Raw genomic sequence first — 23,257 nt, 5'->3', positions numbered from 1 at the left:
TCACCTTTGGGAACATTTCTCTGGCATTAAATATATTAAAAAGTAATGCAGGCCGGGCGCGGTGGCTCACGCCTGTAATCCCAGCACTTTGGGAGGCCGAGGAGGGTGAGTCACGAGGTCAGGAGATCGAGACCATCCTGGCTAACACGGTGAAATACCATCTCTACCAAAAAGATACAAAAAATTAGCTGGGCGTGGTCGTGGGCGCCTGTAGTCACAGCTACTCGGGAGGCTGAGGCAGGAGAATGGCGTGAACCCGGGAGGCGGAGCTTGCAGTGAGCCGAGATTGTGCCACTGTACTCCAGCCTGGGCCACAGAGTGAGACTCTGTCAAAAAAAGGAAAAAAAAAAAAAAAGGTAATACATATGCCTTGGATATGTTTTTTACTGGTCAATACACAATTGCGTTGTTGCTGTTGTTTTAAAATTTCATTTATGTTTCATATTCTCTCTCTTTTGTTGTGGATCCCTGGACGTCTTGTGTCTTCTCATTCAGAATTTTTACCATGGTCTTACCAATGCTTTGTAAACTCACTAATCCACGAAACAGAGCCTAGGCCTGTGCAAACTGAAACTACATGAGATTTTCATTACCCGAAATGTTATAAGTTTACTCTCCAACTTGTAGGAGACGTCAAGTGTTCTGTTTTTAAAGCAGTATAATTGCTTCTTAAGATTATTTCTAGGCCGGGCGCGGTGGCTCAAGCCTGTAATCCCAGCACTTTGGGAGGCCGAGACGGGTGGATCATGAGGTCAGGAGATCGAGACCATCCTGGCTAACACGGTGAAACCCCGTCTCTACTAAAAAATACAAAAAAAAAACTAGCCGGGCGAGGTGGCGGGCGCCTGTAGTCCCAGCTACTCGGGAGGCTGAGGCAGGAGAATGGCGTGGACCCGGGAGGCGGAGCTTGCAGTGAGCTGAGATCCGGCCACTGCACTCCAGCCTGGGAGACAGAGCCAGACTCCATCTCAAACAAAAAAAAAAAAAAAAAGATTATTTCTTCCAGTGAGTGTCTATGTTTGATATTTCAATTCTTAAGATGTTCTAATATTTATATTTTAAGTTAAACATCATTTCATTTTTCCTAGAATATATATATTCTAGGAAAAATATACATTTTTAAAATACATCTATTTATATATTAAAAAATAGAATATAACCTCACCAAACTGTACTTTGCCATTGAAGTCTCAAATAAAGTGCTAATGCCTCCCAGCTTGGATATCATCTGAAAATTAATTATTAAGGCGTTTTATTTATTCTCCAAATGTGGTTAAAAGGCACAGCTAAAGATACTTTGCTGTACAATAACCATAGACTTTGTGCTCCTCCAATATATAAAAGGTATTTTTGTGCTTATTAAAAATATAAATTGATAAGTAAGAAGGAGGCCTTTTCTTAGGTCACTGAATCATGATTATCTTTCTCCATCCAGCAGCTCTGAGTTTCCACATCAGCTATAGATGATGTGTAAAGGACCAGGGATGAGAAAAAGACAGCTATATGATATTGACCACATCAGCCATGAACAAGGGCTCTTCTAAGGAAATGCTCACTCCAGAGCCTTTACTGAAGGACTGCATCTTTTGGTGTTATCATCTATGGCTTATCAATAGAGAACATAGATCTTTACATAAGGAAAAGGGGCACATTTATGGAGCTATGTTTCATTAATTTATGCATTCAGTCACTTCTTCACTCTGCTGGGTCCGTGATATGACTCAGGCTATTCTGTTTCCTGGGGCTATAATGGTGGATGGCAAGGACTGTCTTCAGTGAAGGAGTAGCTCAGAGACCCTGGAGGGTATGTAAAAGTAAATACTTAGAAGAAGTGATAATCACTATGATGGGGGTAATTCCAAGAGGCTAGGGAACAACACAGTGGAAGAATACAAATAAGACTGGAGAGAAGGGGAAAAATAGTGTTCGCATAGGAGACGCATTTCAAGGTCACATATTGCAGACTGATGAAATAATATTGAGATGAGGAAGAGGACTGTATTCCAAGCGAAAACAGAACCATAAGCAAAGGACTGAAAATTACAAATAACCTGGTATGGCTTGAGTATGATTAGGGAATATAGAAAAGTGTGTTTGTGCTTTTAAAGTAGAAGAATTTGAACATGCTTACATATGAATGTGGGAAATAGCAAAGGACAAGCGTTGTTAATAAATAGGGAAGAATCCAATAGGATGGATGAAGGCTTTCTGCAAATTAGAAACAAATATTTAACATGGACTTAAAGAGAGCAAGCAGTTACAAAATTATCTTGTCAAGTTGCACTAAGAAACACTTTGCTGTATTTTCAACTAGTAATAAGAAAAACATTTTTCTAGATTTTCAGCTACATAAATAAGATTAATAGAAAAAGTAACATTTTATCATGTACCACATTAAATATCTGCAAAATAATAAACCACATAATACACTTGTGGCAAACCCAATAGATTGTTTAATGCCTTTGACCACCAGGGCCTTGATTTCTAGCATCAAAGACAGTAGACAGTGGATATTACATAGGGTTGATGATTGGCAAGAAATAAATGGTGGGAAGTTATGGAGAGGTGGTAAGACATCAGTGTTGAAGAGAAACAGGGACTACAATGAGCATGAGGCTTACATGTAACCCCATGGAGGAAGAGAGCCAAATAAAATCAAACAGGGGTTAATGGGCTGGTACACTAGGATAAGAACTGAGAAGAGGAAGATTGAGATGCAGATTTACTGACAGTAAAATAACGAAAGGTAAAGTCAGAGAAGATAATGCAGAAATTCAAGAATTTGAAGGCAGAGGCATTTCAAAAGCCCCTAAAGATGGTAAAATTTAAGGTAGGTTCCCAAAGGAGTTTCCCCCGGTTACTGAAGAGGATGATTCAATGTCAGCGAAAATGTTATGGTTTTAAGATACACAGCACACACAGACACACAAAGACAACAAAATTCATTCGGCATAGCAGAAAAATCTTTGTGTCAATTTTCCACATGTTTCCTGTGCTTATCACGGGCTATTTCATAACCTTTTCTAGCCTTCAGGCTTTGTTATTGAATTTCAGGTTTCTGGTTCTCTCGTTAAAATGGTGCCTTCTCATATGATCTTCTGTGATTTTCACAAACGCTGGATCCTGAATTACGAAAGATAATAATTAAATTTAAAAAATAAAATGAGAGGATTGTACCTATTATGTCTCATTTCACTGCTATGTGGATACTCTCTCCCCTTAATATTCACCCATCTTCACCTGTTCGTGACACCACGCGTGGACACTATCTCCACGTGAAAATCTTTCCTAAGCTCACACTCCTACTCTAGCTGAATTATTTGCCTCTTCTCCTTGCTACTGTAGCAACCTATGCATACCTCTAGCAACCCAGGCACCATGCACCAGTGTATTATGACTGTCCTCTTATATAAAGATCTTCCCCAAGAACTTCAAAACTTTGAGGTGAGTGATATGTAATTCACCTTGTTTTCCCAGTACACAGCAGTTACTTGATAAATATTTGTAGAACTGAACACTCTTGAGAGACTCCCATGCTCTGCTTATATTTGCGGATTGTAATTTTTTTTCTACCAAAATTATAATAGCTAATATGTGTTGATTGCTTACATAGTAGGCACTCTATATGCAATGTATCACTTAACATAGCCAACCTGTCTGTTACACATTATTCTTCCCATTTTACTAATGAAGAAAACAATTGTTTTCATACACCACTTAGAGTAGTGTATGAAAGTAGTGCATTCCTTGCATATGATTTCAGGGATTCTCACTATAGAGTCACTTGTTTGTATTTACTGACCATGGTATGTCACCTGAGGGGTACCACCCCCAGTAACCACGGCTCACAAAAGGGTAGTGATTCTTTCTGGAAGTAGGAAGGCTGAGGTGTACCATCAAAGAAAATTATAAACATTTCAGTAAAAGGAAGATGTGCTTCAGTGAATATTCATCAGATAGACGGCTTTGAAACCCACTGGATGTGGGGTGAAGACTTTTCCTTGTCTCCTCACTGAGAATCACCATTTGTGCTGAGACTATGGTGTCACCAGCGATCCAAAGATGAAATGCAGAATAAACGTAGCTCAGAATGTGCATTTCAAAATGGTGAGGCTGGTAGAAGAAAAGCCTAGCAATCTTACCAGAAAATGCATCAACCTGTCTTCTCATTTCCTGAGTTTAGAAAAAAATAATAAAATGGCCCTGATAAGCAAATGCTTGGTGGATTTATTCCCTGAAGAAGAGGTTAGACTTGGGATATATAAGTGGCAAGAGGCTAGGCCCATGGATTGAAAAATACTCACCTGTGTGGCACCCAGAACTCATAACTGGCCACGTCCTATCTTTATAGGCAGGATGAGTAGGGTAAGATTGAGTTAAGTACCACAACTCTCAACCTGTTTAACAGCCACCTGGTCTTCACTCACAACAGAGAAAAGAGCCGTATTTTCCTGATGTAATGCTCCTTTCTTTACTGTGATGACTTTCTAAAGCAATTCTACAACTGCACCAACAATAAGAAAATAACCATTGAAAAAACAGAATACCAATTTGAGAAAAATAATTCCAGATTTATAGGTCAAGCAGAATTAAGGTGCCATATTGAACATTAATGGTATCTCTTCTTCCCCTAAATCACTAATAAATGGTGACAAATGACACACACACATACACACACACACACACACAGAGAGAGGGAGAACAAAGGATGGAGGGTCATTAAGAGATAAGAAATGTTTAAGAAATACTCTGGGAGATGAAGAACTGATGGAGAGGTGGTAGAGAAGCTACCTGGGTAAAGGGAAACATCACTGGGAAAACTGCACACATGTGACTTGGGCCTCCTTCCAGAACCTCGTAGATGCTCTAAATTTAGAAATGCCAAAGAAAGCAGGACATGTTGTAAAATGTTCAAAACAAGGATAATATCTGAAAGCCTATCCCTCTACCATTTCTCATTACCTTAGCTCAAGGAAGCTGAATACTTTTCTCTAGCCAAAAAGTGGGAGTCTCAAGGCATTCAAAAGACTTTAAATGCGTGGTACTGCTCACTCTCCCTGAAGATCCCTTTGCTCACCCTTCCTGAAGTAAAGATTCCCCCATGTACTCTCTTCATATATACAGAACTCCTATGCTACATTCTACTATCTCTCACACAAAAGATAAGCGGCTTATTTCAGAGTGAAGGTGTTAGAATAAAAAATTGCAAAGGAAGTCCTGATTGCCTGATTATTAACATCTTATATTGGTATGGTACATTTGTTATAACTAATAAATTGATTTTGACACACGGTTATTAACTAAAGTTTTCCTGTTTCAGGATCCTATGCGGGATCCACCACATTTCATTTATTCACCATGTTTCTCTACGCTTCTCTTGCCTGTGACTGTTTCTTAGATTTTCCTTATTTTTGATGAGCTTGACATTCTCTAACATCAGGCATTTTGTAGAATATCCCTCAACTGGGATTTGTCAGATGCTATTTTTACGATTAGACTAAAACGATGGTCTTTTTGGAGGAAAAACACATAAATGAAGTGCTATTTTTAACATATCATATCAAGAATACGTGGTGTCAACATGTTACCCTTGATCACCTGGCTGAAATACTGTGTTTTAGGTTTCTTGGCTGTAAAGTTACTCCTCTTTTGCCTTTTTTGTGCTGTACTTATTGGAAAAAGTTACTGTGCACTGGTAACACTTCAGGAGTGGAAAGCTGAAGTCAGAGTAGTTACATAAATTATTGGAAATTCTCCTACATGCAAGAGATGTCTCTTTCCTCAGTTATTTATTTAATTATTTATATTTATATTGGTATGAACTCGTGGATATTTATTTGACACTTTGGTTGATAATCCAACCCAGTTAGTTATTTTGTTGCTCAGAATGTTTCAGTTTTGGCCATTGGAAGCTTGTCCAGCTGTCTCTTACTTTCCTTTGATATACCCCATTGGTGTAATTTTTTTTTTTTTTTTTAGCTTTCTTACTTTCTGGCACTATAAGCTACTTGTTTTGTATATTCCCTGTTCCAACCCAACCCTAGGATAGACTATTTTTGTAAGGAACCCTGGATCCTCTTATTGAAGAATGGTATTAGAAACGAAGATCTTGGCATTGGGCATTATTACTTCCTTTAACAAATAAATAGGGACCGAGGATCACCAGACATCTACATAAATCTTGGAACAAGAAAGAGAAAATTAAATTAAATACTCAGCAAATGATCCTAAGAACAGCAGTCCCCAACCTTTTTGGTACCAGGAAGACAATTTTTCACAGACCAGGGTAGGGGGATGGTTTCAGGATGATTCAAGCCCATTACATTTCTTGAGCATTTTATTTCTATTATTATTATCACATTGTAATATGTAATGAAATAATTATACAATTCACCATAATGTGGCATCAGTGGGAGCCCTGAGCTTGTTTTCCTGCAGCCAGACAGTCCCATCTGGGGGTGATGAGAGACAGTGACAGATCATTAGGCATTAGATTCTCATAAAAAGCTTGCAACTTGGATCCCTCACAGGTGCAGCCACAGTAGGGTTCTATCTCCTAGGAGAATCTACTGCCCACTGATCTGACAGGAGGTGGAGTTCAGGTGGTAATGCGAGCAATGGGGAACAGCTGTAAATACAGATGAGGTTTCACTCACTCACCTGCCACTCACCGCCTGCTGTGCGGCCTGGCTCATAATAGGCCATGGTTGGATACTGGTCTGTGACCCAGGGTCTGGGGACCCTTGCCCAAGAAAGTAGTGCTAATTCAGGGTATACAAAGAAAAATATGCAGCATCCTCAGTTACAAGATATTGTATCCAAAATTTAAGAACAGCATGCTAGGAAAAAAGTTAAATTATTTGCATAAGAAACAACTCAAGGAAAATAGAAAAATGACAAATGCAATTAAAAAATTATTTTGAAAGTCAATAGAAGCATCGGAAAAATAAAGTCAAAACTCGGAGAAAATGATACCAAAAGTCATAAGATTGTAGTATATATAAGAAAAGATAACACTCAGCCATCTATCAAAGGAGCTGAACCAAGAGTTCTAGAGTAAAAGAACAGTCAGACTGGTGAAGGAGAAGCTATTAAAGAAATAATACAAGAGAACTTCTCAGAGTCAAAAGTTATACATCTGGATGGTTTTGATGGTTGAAAAAGACCATGTCTAGACACATGATTATGAAATTTAAGAACACCAAGAATAAATAGAATATACTAAAAGCTTTTAGAGGAGGAAATTACTGGGTCCTTAACAATGAAAAATAGCATTAGATTGGCATTAGATGTCTCAAACTCAATACTGGATGTTAGAAAAAAATATGGAACATTTTTAAAGCTCCGAGTGTAAATACTTTTTCATTTTGGAATTCTATACCCCAAGAAACTTTCAATTAATTATTGGATTAGAATAGAAACATTTTCAAACATATGGAGAAGTGGAAAATGCACATTCCATTAGTCTTCTTGAGGAGGTTACCAGATGTCCTGGTTCCAACAAAATGAAGGGGCACACTATAAATGAAAGGCAGGAGGATGAGAGAGAAAAGAAGTTGTGGGCTTTCCTTGAAGAAACAAACATAAATGCCAGAATGACAGCTCTGCAGCAGGACTCACGGAGCAGCCTGTCCAGGATAATGTTGCAGGATAAGTGTTCTAGGAGGGTGATATCCAGGAAAAATGTGACATGAAATTTTGCACTATCCCTGAAAATCTGAATAACTCATACAGGCTCCAAGGGCGGACAATAATGCAATTAGAAATGCCAGGAAATAACCAAAATTGCTATAATCAGAGCAAAACCAGAACTGTGAAGGAATGCTCTTATATAATACCCCTTGATGTATACGATATCTATACAGTTGAACTAATGTCAACCCACTTAATTAATGACAGTTGCATAACTCTATTAGGAGCAGGTGAGATGAAGGTGAATGCCCTATATAGTAAAGCCTTCATTTATCAGAACAGGAAGTCACTGTACAATGCCTAAGTTTGAGGAATTCATGAATGGAAAAGCCTAAATTGTAACAGTGGCAGTCTCTGGGAGAAGGGTTAGAGTACTTCTGGGGAAAGAAAGGGATTTCTGCTTTTTTATATATATATAATATTTTTCTTTTATAATAATATAAACATGCCTTTTTTCTTTTTGAAGTATGTACATGTGCTATATGTATATAAAATAAAAATGCATTACCATTTAATATATACATACAAACTTAGGCAACTAGTTAAATGTTCTATGGGAAAGGAAACAGGAGTTTTCAAGTTCTCTACCTCTCCACTGAGGGAGAGAGAGCCTCTGTGCTATTGATTTGGGCATTTTTAGCATATAGATGGAATTGAAGCCATAAAGTTTTTAGTTCGTCCAAAGAGAATGTGGAAGGACAAGGCAAGAAAGCCTCCAACAGATCCCAGTCATACACGAGGTAGGTGTCATACAAATTGAGGGAAGAAAATTGAGATTGATCAATGATCATAATATAGCTGACATTTTGAGTTCTTAGTTTGTTTCGGGGAATGTCCTCTTTACATATATTAAACCATCTAATTCTCTCCATGAGGTTGATACTATTATCTATATTTTCCAAATGAAGTAAATGGATATTTAATTGATTATACACATTTCCCAAGTTCATAGAGTTTATGCTTGCAGAACCTGGGGTATTAAACAGGCATTCTCTTTCTGGAGCTCATATTTTTAACAATCCAGTTACCCTATCCTGTGGAATCCTGCCAAGAAATCAAGGATCGGGAACTGAGGGTTCCTTGACTTTAATGCCCACAGCAGCCACTGGCTTGCCTTGAAGAAGTTCAGCTCCACTTGTACAAGGGATGGGGATTTTTTTTCAACAAACAGTAATCAAAGGTCTAAAATGTGCAAATCTCTGTCTTGGAACACATGTGAAAATAGAGAGAACTAAATATGTGGCTCTTATATGCAAGAAGCCCATACTTGAATTGAACTTCCCATTCATGACATTCAAGATCTGGAGAAACTATTACAGTTAACACTTCTTTTCTTCTGCCCCACACATCCCACTACAGAAAAGATGTCACTTTTGCACCCCCAAGAACTATATTCTCCAATTAAGAAATTGATGCTGATTTTATTATCGTTTTTAGGCTCTGTGTGCATAGGGACATCTTGATTATGCTAATTAACATTACTGAGTTTCTAGATTATGCAAGTGCCTTCATTTCAAATCTAGGGATGCTGCAGAACAGCAAATTGGGTTAATTTGACTTTTATTTCAATTTGTAAGTGTACGTGTTGTGTGTATGTTGCGTGCATGTGTGTATCGTGTGGACACACATCCAGGGAGCCAAGAGCTCTCACTTTATGATAATGCAGAAAGAAGGTAAAACTTCTGCTACTGTAAAATGACACTTCCCGTCCTTACAAGAGTCCTTTTGTTCCTGGGTTTTCTCTTGCTATATTTCCTGAGATTTTTTTCCATTCTTTCCATTCTTTTGTTTTTATTTTTCTCAAATCCCTTCTTTGCTGGTTGTTCTTTCAGGAGACTCTGAAGTGCACAAAGGGCTGAAGTTACCACAGCATAAAAATGCCAGGAGTTTAGGAGCAAATAAAAGACTGATGCAGAAGCAAACACCTTCACAGAGCATTTCTATTCTGTTCTAGCCTCTAGGCAGATCCATCTTGTTCGCTCTTTTTATTTCATGCATATTGATTCTAGGACTGTTTTGTATAGATATCCACTGTATCTCCTCGCAGAAAAAAGTGAAGGCATATAGATGTGCAATTACACTAGTTTAGCGACACAGCGTGATGCATACAGTGAATAAAACACATTCTTCACCGGAGGTTTGAGCTTTCAGCAAACAGCCTGCCCTAATTTGCCCTAATGTTCTGTCCTCTGAGCGATGGCAGTGATGAGCAGATAATGGTACAGGGGCTCCAGCCGAGCTGAATGGAAGCATACTGAGTTCAAAGCACTTTTGCTTTAAAGCAAACCCCTCATTAAGAAACATGCAATGCAATATCGACTATGGTAAGGGTAGAGGCAATGGCGAATGAAGACAACATTGGTAAAAATAGCACACATTTACTCCCAGCACCAGTATTTAATCCATTATGAAGTCATTTCTTTCCCTTTTTCTAATTCAACATTCCTTTTAAAAGCCTCCTCCAATGTCATTCAATGAAAGCATCTGTGATTATCTGAGTAGCAGGCCGCAAAGCCTCAGATGAAAAAAGTGGTTATTCCGGCGGCAGTCCTAGGAAGCCCAGCGTCCACTACCCTTCCAGCCAAGAGGCCACCTTTGGATGCTGTCTGAGACCTGGTTCCTCCTGCTATCACACTTAACCTTTATATGAAGTGTTCTCCTTCATTTAAATGTGCTATAAAATAAGAGACTTCAATAAATACAGCACCTGAACCAAGTGGGATATGAGTGTATAAATGTCTCCGAATAGTTCTTATTAATGGTAGCCTGGAGCCACTGCTGTAGCAACAAAGTCCTCAAGTCTAATGAACCATTACAATGAAGAGAAACAGTGACTTGATCTTAATTCCACCCTCTAGAAACGTTCTCGTTGAAGTTGTCTTACTGAGGAATTATTCTAAATATACATAAGGATATTTTCTCAATTCCAAATGTGTGCTGTAGCCTAGAATTTTAGGTTTAATAGGCTTTCCCTTGATTTAGTAGAATTGACAACTTTGGTGATCTATATTTGGAAATTTCCAAAGCAGATATCCTACTCCATGTAAAATACTGGCTCCAAGATCTCAGCTTTTTTTTTTTTTTAAGCGATTGTTATTTTTCCATGACCTCATAATAGTTAATTTTAGGACCTGGAATTGTCAACACTTTGCTTCAGCAGAGGTAAAACTGCTACTTGTGCAGACGTCACGGAGGAGGAAACACAGAAGCCGTCCAGGTGGCGTTCATTCATGTGATAGAAGCAGCCCTCCCCACCATTTTGCACCTGCTCTTGCCTACTGCCTGGATCTGGCTCTATTACAACATTCTGTACCTTGGTATTATATTCTCTTCTTGGTCTTACATTCTCTTGTTGGTTCTTCCATCAAATTGTTTTTCTCCTGAGAATTTTCTTGCCTTATGTTTTTCTATAGTTCCAGCATATGGACAATACCGGTCACACAGTAGGCATTTAATTATTGCTTTTTACATGAATACTTAATGAAAATCATATCTAAACTTACAGAACTACTGATCCATCTGTGAGGAATCTTAATCAGTGGCACATTTGATGAATAAGGAAACGTATCGACTGCCTAAAAAAATCCATGTCTGGAGTAGCAGACTCGGGAGCAAAACTCAGCAAAACCTACCCCCTCGCTTTGGCTGCTTCACTTGTTTGCAAAGCTCCTTCAGAGTCAACGTGCATCTGAGCCTGAGGTTTGCCCTGAAGTGGAAAGATGGGCGAGAGCAGTGCTTGCCTGAACTGCCAGGGATTCTAAAGCTGCGCCAGGGTTCCGAAAGAGACAGAGAGAGTGCCAATGTTGGTTGGCGATGATTACTGCCTGAGGATGTGAGAGTGTTGGTGGTTGTGGTGGGAGGGTCTGAGGATCGAGGGCCACGCATTTAAATAAGCTCCACATTTCTGAGCACCTGCTTTGTGCAGGTCATTGTAGCACAGGCTTGGGCTAGGAGTGGCATTTGAAAATGAATGAGGAACCTACCTAAGATCAAATATTAAGCAAGCTGGAAAGCTGTTGTGAGTTTATAAAATGGTCACCGGACTCTGAAAAGAAACGTGGCATCCAAAAATCTGGGATTGAGTTCAGAAAAATCTCATTTAGCAGCCGTGTAATGCTGGGAAGGTTACTTGAAGTCTCTGAGCTGCAGTATCCTCGAAGGTATTAGGGGGAATGCCTTCAATAGTCAATAATAGACTAAAGACAGCTTACGTTGTAGAATAATTTACTGTCTCACTTACCCCAAAGTAAAGAAGTAGGTACTCCTAGAATGGGTGAGCTGCAGAAACTGTTGATGATGCTTCTGCACAAGTAGCAGTTTTACCTCTGCTGAAGCAACACAGGGACCTCCCCACTTTGGCTCTGTCAGGTTAAGGGTCACAGCGTGGCTGCACCAGCTCCAAAAGTTCAATGCACACACAATGATAATCCAAAGCAAAAAATGGGGAGGGAAGGAGAAGCCTCTCCCTGTAGGTCTCTCATTATTAGAAAAAAATATATATATATCCCGAAAGTCTCTCTACAGTTCACTGGCTGGAATGGACGCCTTCGCCCACACCCCCAACTCAATCCACGGTGAGGGGAAGCCACTCGCATGGCTGGTTAAGAGGAGCAGGATTCATACCCTGGGACCTGGCCCCCTGCAGCTGCAGATCTGAATGGAGTGGGAACGCCGAGAGTTAGGAGGAAAAGGAACTGGTGTTTGTTAGGAAACCTATCCATCAACCCTTCCTGAGGCTTGAGGTGATGGGAACCAAAGTGCACTTGATCAGCTATAAATCAGTATACGAGGTAAAGTTATTTCCATCATAATTATTTTTGCCGACAGTGAGTGTTTGTACCTGGAGCATTTCACCTCATTTCTTCACCAAGAGAAACTCCATAATAATAGGTTATCCAAGAAAGGGGAAAATATCCATTTCTTTCTTGATTTCTAACCTTAGGTAACAGATCCGGTAGCTAAGACAGTGAGAGCCTCTGTGCATGTTCTCCAAGGGCACTGCGTCCTGTGCCCAATGGAAGGCAAGGGGGTGATGGAGAAGAAGCATGCGGGGCAACAAGCAGAGCTGAGGCATGAGTGGATGTTACCTGGGGGCTGCCCCACTCCTGCAAGTCACCCTTCCCTGGGAACATTCCCCGCACGTGTGTCTAGACTGTGTGGCCCAGTCCGCTGGTCAGAATGAACTGGTCCCAGGGAAGACACTGGACTGTAGCTCGTTCATTTGTTTCCTTATGCCTTGAAAATTGGGAATGGAGAGACACAAAACTAGAATTTGCTGCAGCAGAACACCCTACAAGACAGAGCTGTGATGGGAAGACCCCTGTCCTCCAGCTCCTGAAGTTCCTAGCATGGGCCTGGCCCTTTAGATTGCATGGGAGACTAGGAGTGTGCTCACGAGGAGAGTAATTGTGAACTAAACAAGCTGTTTTCTCATCCCCTGCTCCCCTTTTCCTTTAATATTGTTCACCTTTGACCACTGACCCACCACTACTGACACTGAGTCAGTGGGTCTCTTCCTACCTTCAGGGTTTCAAAATTTTAGGTTCTGAGGTGAGAACAGAAATAATTCCATACACATAAAATAAATTTGGCCATCCAATCATTCCTCAGGTTGATAAAGTGTGTCTGTCTGTGGGTAGAGGAGAATCCCAGGGAAATCAATGAGGGCTCAGATATTGATGGTTTTTACCACCATGCACACACATTCTCACACACACATACATGCATGCACATGCACACACAAATCCATGCACATGCTCACACAGACATACATGCACTTGTGTACACACACACACACACACACTTTACCACCACTCCCGCACCACTGAAAATTGATCCTAGACTGCGGTGATGAAACTCCCAATTTAGTTTGTAGGATCTGAAAGCAGAGAAATGGTTTCCTCTTTCCTTGGAAGAGCCATAGGACTCCAGAAGAACGACTGTGCAGGTGACTAGACAGAAAAACATTAGAGTTTCACTGAGATCCTGGTACCTCGGTACACCATAGGAGGAGAAACAATGCACCGGTGTGCAGCCGAGCAAGGAATGATACCGAAGAGGCGACAGCTCCTGGGTCTGAAGGGTCTACAGACACAACAGAACAACCACTGACCTGGACCTCTCCACAGATGTCAGTGTGGGCAGAGGTCCCTGAGGACAGAGCCACGCTGCAGGCCACTGAGGTCCTCTTCCCTTAGATCCATATGTAAATATGAGTGAAAGGCGGCACAGCTAAGGGATAACTGCAGTGGGATGGGGATTGAGATAGAAAAGAAATGAGTTTCAGAAAGGGAAATAATATTTCTGGCATTATATATATATAAATAAGTTTGTGAACTGAGATTTATACTCATGATACATTCAATAGATTTCTTTTTATGCTTAAGCCACATAGAATGTAATTTTTCTGGAGGTTTTTTTAAAAAAATTTATTTGTTTTGCTTCAATCAAAATACATAAACCAATACCACCAGACGTCTCATCCAGATCTTTGTGTTGCTGCCACCAGACAAGCAGTCTGTAGGAGTTTTTCAGTTTTTGTTTCTTTCTTTTTTTGTTTTTGTTTTTGTTTTGTTTTTGTTTTGAGACAGAGTCTCACTCTGTCGCCCAGGCTGGAGTGCAGTGGCACAATCTCACTGCAACCTCCGCCTCCTGGGTTCAAGTGATTCTCTGGCCTCAGCCTCCAGAATAGCTGGGATTAAAAGCATGCACCACCACACCTGGCTAGCTTTTTGTACTTTTAGTAGAGACGGGGTTTCACCATGTTGGCCAGGCTGGTCTTTCACTCCTGACCTCAGGTGATCTACTCGCCTTGGCCTCCCAAAGTGCTGGGACTACAGGTGTGAGCCACCATGCCCGGACCCTCATTTTGTTTTAAATAAACTTTTTATTGAAAAAGTACATGCATACACAAAAGTATGCAAATCATAATCATCCGGCTTGATGAATTATCACAAATCAATTACCCGTGTGACCAACAGTCATAGCAATAAATTGAATATTACATCTCTCAAACCCCTCCCAGTCATTGCCACATCCATTGTTTCCAAGGATTAACGCTAGTCAGACTTCTCACGTCACTATTTGCTTTGCCTATTATGGACTTTCATAGCCACAGAATCAGGTAAGTATCCATTCATGTCTGATTTCTTTCATTCTCTTTCTGTTTCTTTCCCTGTGCCTCCTCCACCCCACATACAACACTTGTACACTAAATACCCCAGTCATTTCCTACACACTTCTGAAACAGTATACATTTATTCACTTATTATTTATTTTTGATCTATCCACAGTATAATAATTTTGGACAGTAGTCTCGTTTGCCTTACCACTGTAATTTCAATACATAACATTGCTTGACATCAGTAGGTGTTCAATAAATATTTGTGGAGTGCATAAATTAATGATTTGAGCATTGTCTCCAAAATGTTTCTTTCTACAAATATGTGTTCTCAGCATGAAAAAGTATTTGGCCGTATTTATCTGGCTTCTCTTGTTTACAAACAGTGCTATGTCTTAAAACACTTAGAAATGATCCTTTTTGAGTTTGAAGTTTGCTGTTGACATTAGCATATTTTCAGAAGTGGGAGAAGTGGCTGTGAGCTCAGAAGCAGACATTTTATTTGTACTTTTGTGCAGTCATCAGCAAATACCATGACTGAAGGAGGCAGAGCATCATGAAGTAAAATGAAGTGCATTTTGGAATGAGCTATGTATTTGATTTGGATAATTTGGAAATGGGGCCTTCAGTGATAACTTTAGTCACTGAATAAAACAAGGCTTGTGAGACAGGTTTGGCATAATGAGTTGAGTTTTTTACGCTAGCAATAAAGAGGTAATATCTTATTGCGTAGCCTGTATTGTGGATCTCTTGGGTTCTCATATTCCATCAACATTTCTATTTAAGGAGCAGGCGACTGCACACTGTAGGAGGACTTTCTACTTCTCAATGCATTTTCTACCCTGTGAAAGAGCTGAGTCTTTCGGTAATAGACAAAGCAAGACAACAACTGACTTCCCCCTACCGCCACTTCCACAACCCACACTGAGGGACAAGGTCCACCCCAGGTGCTCACTGGGTAGAAGCGATGCAAACCTGGGTGCCTACTGGACAGAATCAAAGAGGGAGGCCACTCTGCTATGGGAGCGACCTTTGACATATCAGCCCACCCGGTAGCGGAGCTCAAACCATTGGTATTCTCTGAATTTGATAAACCCTTCTTCCAAAGGGAGGAGCAAGAGAGAGGTGGAGTTACAGAGCCCCACATAGCATAACTTCAGGTGGAAACTTTCACATTGGTTCTATAGATGGGATCCCTTGGAAAACAGGATTCTTTGCCAATACTGTCCCAAGAGCACAGAGACATTTGTGGAAGTTCCTACCGTGTAAGCCACGCCAACCTGGGCAAAGATAATATTTTTTTCCCACTGTTAGGTTTTTCCCTATCGTGTCTGGGGTCACAGAGCAAGTGGATACTGCCCCTCAGCTGACCTGCTGTTTCCCTCCTGGGTAAAGTCACCTTCTGCTGAAACAGCATTTCTCACCGTTCCTGTACCTGCCATGGCCTGGCTGTCTGTGGCCAAAGCTTTAGGTAACATCAATATTTCCATACTTTCTTGTCTTATGCCCCTAATTTAAAAGAAGCTAAAGCAAGAAACAAAACCCAGGAAACAAGAAACATACGAACATCAAAATTGTGCTTTAGACTCTTTTTCCACCACCCAACCCTAGGAAAGATTTAAGCTTTTCATTAGTTTTTCACAACCAAATTTCAACTTTGAGACAGAGACATACTGGCTATTCACCAGAACAATATTTTCAAAGTGTATTTCATGATAGAATAACTGTTCAGGATATTAATAGTTGTTCAATAGACAGAATCAAATATCATCAGAGGTTATATAAAGAGAGGCCCAATATATCAAAGACATGGGGATGAAGCAGATTTCTTGTAGCATGTGACTTTATAGAACCGTAGACATGCCCAGTGTGTTGTGATTCTCTAAAAAGGACTGTATTTGGAAGTAGTTCCAAAACCAACTTGACCACCAAATACAGTGATTCTAAGTCCATAACACTCTTTGATCAGTGCTGTTGTAGCAAATAATAATTGAGCAAACTCCACATCAGTTAGCACAGCATCAAATTTAATAGCATCCTTGACCCTTCTATCTCCTTTGCTTATATAAATTAATATTAAAGACCTGTTGTAGTTAGGAAGCATAAATTTAAACAGATAAGAAAACAAAGACAAGGAGCCAGAAATGGTTTGAAAAGTGATTCAAATTGTTCTTTTTCAAAGAATTATCTGCCTTTGCAAGATTCAGAATCTCAAGGGAAGATTAGTTGATAAGACTGTCCCATTTCATGATCTTTGTTTTTCCTTTGTCCATATTTAGAGAATTGAAGAAATATCAGCAAACACTAACTCAGAATCCCATGTACTAAACTGATTAAAAAGAGAGTAAATCTATTATGGCAAAGATAACACAGAGACAGTGAAGTGAACTGGAAAGAACTTTTACCTCCTCCACGCATGATATGACAGGGGTGTCTGCTGCCCCATGATAGCCCTGTTTGTCTTAACAAAACACGACAAGTGCAATGGACAATCCTGCTAGGAGCAGTAACTGAAACGTCAAAACAGAAAGAAAGTAACTAGTATGGTTAAGGTGACTGAATGTAAGAAAAACATTTGTCTTCATACTCTGCTTAAAATGTGTGGATGAGCATATGAAAAAATCCAACCAATAGAGCTATCTAAATGATGAAAGCCTTCCATCTGTTAAATTTTATTTCTTATTATGCTTACCAATGCATGCTTGTTAAATAGCCTCTAGGCCCATGTTAATATCAAGATTAAAAACATAACTTATTTTAATAATATTACCCAAGTGAGACAGGTGGCAAATCTACCACTCAGGAAGAAATCAAGCCTGGAAACAAACATAATAATCCACAGCGCAACTAAGAGAAAAATACTCAAAAGTTTCCAACAATTCATGAACTTATTATTAAGATAGACAAAATAACTATTCAGGCTGTTTATAGTAAATTTATTAATTGAAGACCATCTTGCAGTATTTTTCATGCTGTGAACCCACTTAAATTTGGCAAGAAAAAAAAAAAGGAAATGAATTCTTCCTTTTTGTTCCATTAGTTAAGTATAACTGAGAGCTAGATAGCCTCAGAAAGTGAGCACAATATTTTCATCTGCATAGCATTCCTTTAAGTGTGATATTACTCTTAATCCTTCAGTTGATTATTGTTTATTTCTGCAAGTCAACAGATTCCACTCAGTATATTTTCAAAATTTGAACATATGTCTATTTCTCTTTTCTACTGTAGGAGGTTCTAAGCATTATTTGTGTAACCAATCAAAGTTTTCCAATGGCCACAGAATACTGGAGATGTCTTATCTTAGAATCATGAGACCAAAAGTTTAGAACATGAGGATTCTTAGAGATAATCACATTCCCACATTTTACCATCGGAAAAAAAATGAGGTGCAGAGGTTTGCAGAGTATTGGAATTTATCTGGCCACATCTCCAAAGGCTAATCTAGTCTCCCATCTTTCCACATCTGCTCCCACAGCTGATTCCACTCTTCTTTTTACTTTTTATTTTTTTGAGATGGAGTCTCAGTCTGTCACCAGGCTGGAGTGCAGTGGCGCGATCTCGGCTCACTGCAAACTCCGCCTCGCAGGTTCACTCGATTCTGCTGTCTCAGCCTCCTGAGAAGCTGGAACTACAGGCATGCACCACCACGCCCAGCTAGTTTTTGTATTTTCAGTAGAGACGGGGTTTCACCATGTTGGCCAGAATGGTCTCAATCTCTTGACCTCATGATCTGCCAGCCGCGGCCTCCCAAAGTGCTGGGATTACAGACATGATCCACCACGCCCGATGGACTCCACTCTTCTTACAGTATCAGCTCCTTCCCGGTCCTCACACCACCTGGGCTTCAGGCAAGAAGAATTTGAGTAATCTCCTGTCTCTTGTTAGGTAAGGTTTGAATCAAACAATTCTTGTGTCATCTATTGGGCTGCTGGTCTAAGTCCTCAGTGGTTTTGGGTTTTGTTTTCAGTTGGTTTGTTTTTTTGATGATTTTATTTAGAATATAGTCATGTATACACATACATACATGCAACCACACCCACATAGGCACAGTACACACACCCACATGCACACCACACACACATCCACGTGCACAGCACACAAACGCACACCACATACGTATCACACACACACACCATGTGCATGGCACACCCACTCACATGTACACCCACACCCACCCACATGTGAAGCGCACACACTACATTCACACGATACACACCCAACACATGCACATCACACACACCATCATGTGCATGGCACACACGTACACCACATGCACCACATACACACCCCACATGCGCAGCATGTACATATGCCACATGCGCAGCACACACACCCACAGATGCACACTACATGTGCAGCACACTCACCACATGCATAGCACACACACACGCCACATATGTATCACAAACACCACAAGCTTTCTCATCTCCAGGGATAGGCCCTAAACACAGGCAGTTTTTCTCTTGTCAGCCAGATGCTTTGCTGATTGATCTCACCTTTGATTATATTTACTCTGATACCTTATCCCTGGGTTCTGCCTGTCTGTCAGGATATCCTAGTATTGGATTTTGGACAATCTCAAGGGTGATTGAATTCTATAATCCAAGACCCACGGCCACTGCTGCCTGACTGAGCCTCTGCTTTCAGCCAGGCATACCACTCTGCATCTGGCCCCACGGAGTGCGTGGTCCTTGGCTGGGTCTCAATATAATCCAAACCCCCTCCACCTGCTCAGTCAAGCTATGGATACCTTGCCATGATGAAAAAGTTGAAATATTTAAACACCAATCTTTTTTGAAGTTGGCTATTCTTTCTTCCAAATTCTGTTAAATCTAATAACCCACAAAGACACACCTAAATTGACAAAGATGAATGCCTTTCCAAGAAATGTAAAAACTTATTTTGTAGTCTAAAATATATTTTCTCTATGCAGATAAAGCTCCAATAACCGAGGATTTATGTCACATCTTCTTTAAAAAGTGTGTTCTCATAAGATAGAGGCATAAGCTGCACAGCGAAATGCCAGAATTGAGATTGATTAGCCCAGAAATGCACAGAAGTGCACCTAAGATTCATACGTCCTCGTGCCTTGAGCTAATGTAAAGTAGCATTATTCCTTGGGAAAAATAATTCACAAAAGAACTGAATATATGAAACTGTTATCCCATGACAGAAAGTTAATACGCAGGCAGAAGGTGTTATTTGGTGGCTGTGACAAAGCAGTATGAGAGATTCTAAATTTTTAAGAGTGTTCTTTTTCTGTAAATTAACTTTACCCATCAGAAATTTTTCCTGTAGAGGAGAGCTGAAGATTGGATGTCTCTCAAAATCAGAGAAAAAATGAACCCAAAGGCAGCAGGCCTAGTTATGTCTGGCAATCACAAGGAACCTGAACAAGTTCAGTTTATTATTCACTAGGAAGTTAGGGAAGCACAGGATGAACAGTTGTATACATTCCCAGTACAAGATATTCAGCTTCTTAAATGAAGGCAGGCTGAAGATTTTAGGGGGTTTTTCTCAGAGGCCCCATAGTGCCAAAATGTAAACTCAGAGAAAACTCTAAATAAATTGCTTTGGGATTATTTTAGCTTTCCTATTATAATTTAAGCCAATATTTGCATGTCAAAATCTGGACACTCCCAACATTAATTGCAATTCAACCAAGCCACCTATCCAACATAGATAACCTGAATCGAAGAGGGTATCAGGAAACAGTGAGTGTAGCTACGTTCACAAACACCATGAATCCTACATCAGCTCACTCCAGCCTGCGCAGGATGCTCATGTGGGTGCTCATTTACGATGCTCGCGGCAAGGAGGAAGTGAGGTGCAGTAGAAAGACACGAGCTAAGTGGAGAGACCTGCGTATCCTTGAGCAAGTCACTTGAACTCTCTAAACATTAATTGCTTCAATTGTAAATTAGAAACAAGATCTACTTTGAAGACGAGTGCATTTAGAAACACAGCGACTGATAAAAAGCGAGCACTCCAAAATGCTTGTTTCCTCTGTCTTCTTCAAAATTTATATGCAAAAGAATACTCTGACAGTGTCACTGAAAATTTCAAAATAGACCTTGCATCCTTTCAATAACCTTCCTATACTTTTATTGACCAAGGTCTGTTGTATGTCATGGAGGAAAAATTTTTTCTCTACCCTGTTAGGTTAGTGTCTAGGGGCCTGTGAATTAAATTAGCAAACGACAGCTTCACAGGAGAAAAATCATACATTTAAAATTAATATTTATGGGGCATGAGCATTCACAGAAAAGAAATGATACTCAAAAAGGCAGTTGAACGTGGGGGCCTGTATACTATTTTAATAAAGGAGGTTTGGGCTTAAAGGGAAAATAAATTGTGGGGAAGTGACTAGGAAACACATAGGAGGACTAATGGAAGATAAGATTTATTTTAGCAAGGGGTGTTTATGCAAACTCACCTTCACAACAACTCTCCATCTCTAATGACCAGAATTGCTCTTCTCTTCCTGATGGGAACGGAAGGGAGTGGGCATTTTCAGACAGGGAAATGTATGCCCTGTTTTCAGACACTTAAGAGAAGGCTTTCACACCTCTTCTAGCGTGTGCTGATTCTCAATTACCTGCAGATCAAAATAATCCTTACGCCAAAGTTCAAGAGTTAAGTTGTGTATGTAACCTACTCAGAATAATAGAGAAAGATACAGAAGAAACATTGTTTGCAGTTGTATCCTAAAGACATGGTGAGGTTTCTGATTTCTGGAAGGCATCTTGCAACTATGTTTGAGTACAACTCAAAGAATGCTTTTACAAAATCAGTTGTTCAAAATAATTGCTTAACCTAACAGAGGTTAAATAAACTTTCAGGTCAGCTTTTCTTAAAACAAAACTGATGTATATGTCTCTGAGATCTTGCCATGAATATTCATCATATTCACCATTATGTTATTCTGGGGTGGTCTTGCCAGGCTAGACCTCCCAGTAGTAATGAATATTAATGTTATTGTGGAATGAGGTGTAATCCTGCATGTATATGAAAAAATGCTTGCTATTTTTAAATTTGATTAAAATTTAATCAAATAGTTTCCATTTATTTCACTGAGAAGTAGTTTGCTGTAAAATCTTAAGTTTTTGAAAAATTATAAACAGGAGAAATTGCAACTCAGAAATTGTAGGATCCTGTGTTCACCTGGGTCACAGGAAGAATCTAACCCACTAAACAACACTAAATAGGGTGAGACTTCCAGGAGACTGTGTTCCTTCGTAACACCCTCATTCCAGAAAAATCTTGCAATCAATTGATGCATACAGTATTTTTCTACTATCAAGTGGGTTCCATGCCTTCTGCTATTTCCAGTTCATCAATGCAAGGTCATTAGTCTTTCCAAGCTATGACACTGGAGAATATGTGTTTCCAGGTGGATCTTGGCATAAATAATCTTTAAGGATTTGTCTCTGCAATCATTGTGATTCATTCTCTTTTTATCATTTCCTTATTATTTTTTTTTTCACTATTTTCCCTGATGGCCAGAAAAGAACATTTCTAGGTTTAGAAAGGAATTAATTCCTAGTGTTTTGTTGTTTTAAAAGCCAGATATTGCCTGAAGTCAGGCAGGGAAGATAAGGTGTAAATTCAAAGTCTGATATACCTCCAAGTCTTTTGAGTGGACTTTAAATCAATATTATAGATAATCAAAATGCTACTACATCCCGTAACTCTTGCTATTCCTGTTTCTGGCTTCTTCAGATTGAAGACCACCAGCCGCAATGAATTATGCTGAACTGCATGGTGGTTTTGTGACAGTAACACATGAAGACCAGAATGAGACCACAAAGTCCACTTGAAACTTGAAGTTAGATTTCAGGGCTTCATTTTTAGCAACATGTATGCCTAGTTGGATGCAGCCATCTCCAGATGCATTTGACAGATATTGTATCTCTGCTTTTGCAATCCTTCACCTTTGGTGGTTTTTGTTTTTTCCCCTAGAGCATCTCAAAATTGTAATTAGATTCCTTGTTGTTGATGGCATAAGTGGGTTTAAAAAAGTGCTTGTAGACTTGTTTAATTTCTTAATGAATAAAATCCATAGCACACACTTAAGACAAAAGACCTTAATCATTTATTAAACATTTACCTGATATCCAAGTTTCTATTAAAATTGTGTTACTATTATTGATAGCTTTTGACAAAACAATAAATAAGAGACCCTTACCCCTGTTTCAGAAGTTCTTTGATTTGCAAACACAAGTTATGGATTATAATCAGTAAAAGATGATTCATTCTCTTCACTTTCACACACACTCAACACAGTATCTCTTACTTCTTGTCAGTCTCAAATGCAGGCTTAGTATGCCTACAGGTCATTCCTTGTCTTCTTGCAAACTTATTTTCTTTGACTCGGTGTTCCCACTGAGCGAGGAATGACCTTAATCTGTGATGGAAAACATGACACAGCAGGTATCACTCAGA

Source organism: Papio anubis, chromosome 14, assembly GCF_008728515.1.
Source record: "Papio anubis isolate 15944 chromosome 14, Panubis1.0, whole genome shotgun sequence".
Lineage (NCBI taxonomy): Eukaryota > Metazoa > Chordata > Mammalia > Primates > Cercopithecidae > Papio > Papio anubis.
This window is presented reverse-complemented; position numbering follows the sequence as displayed.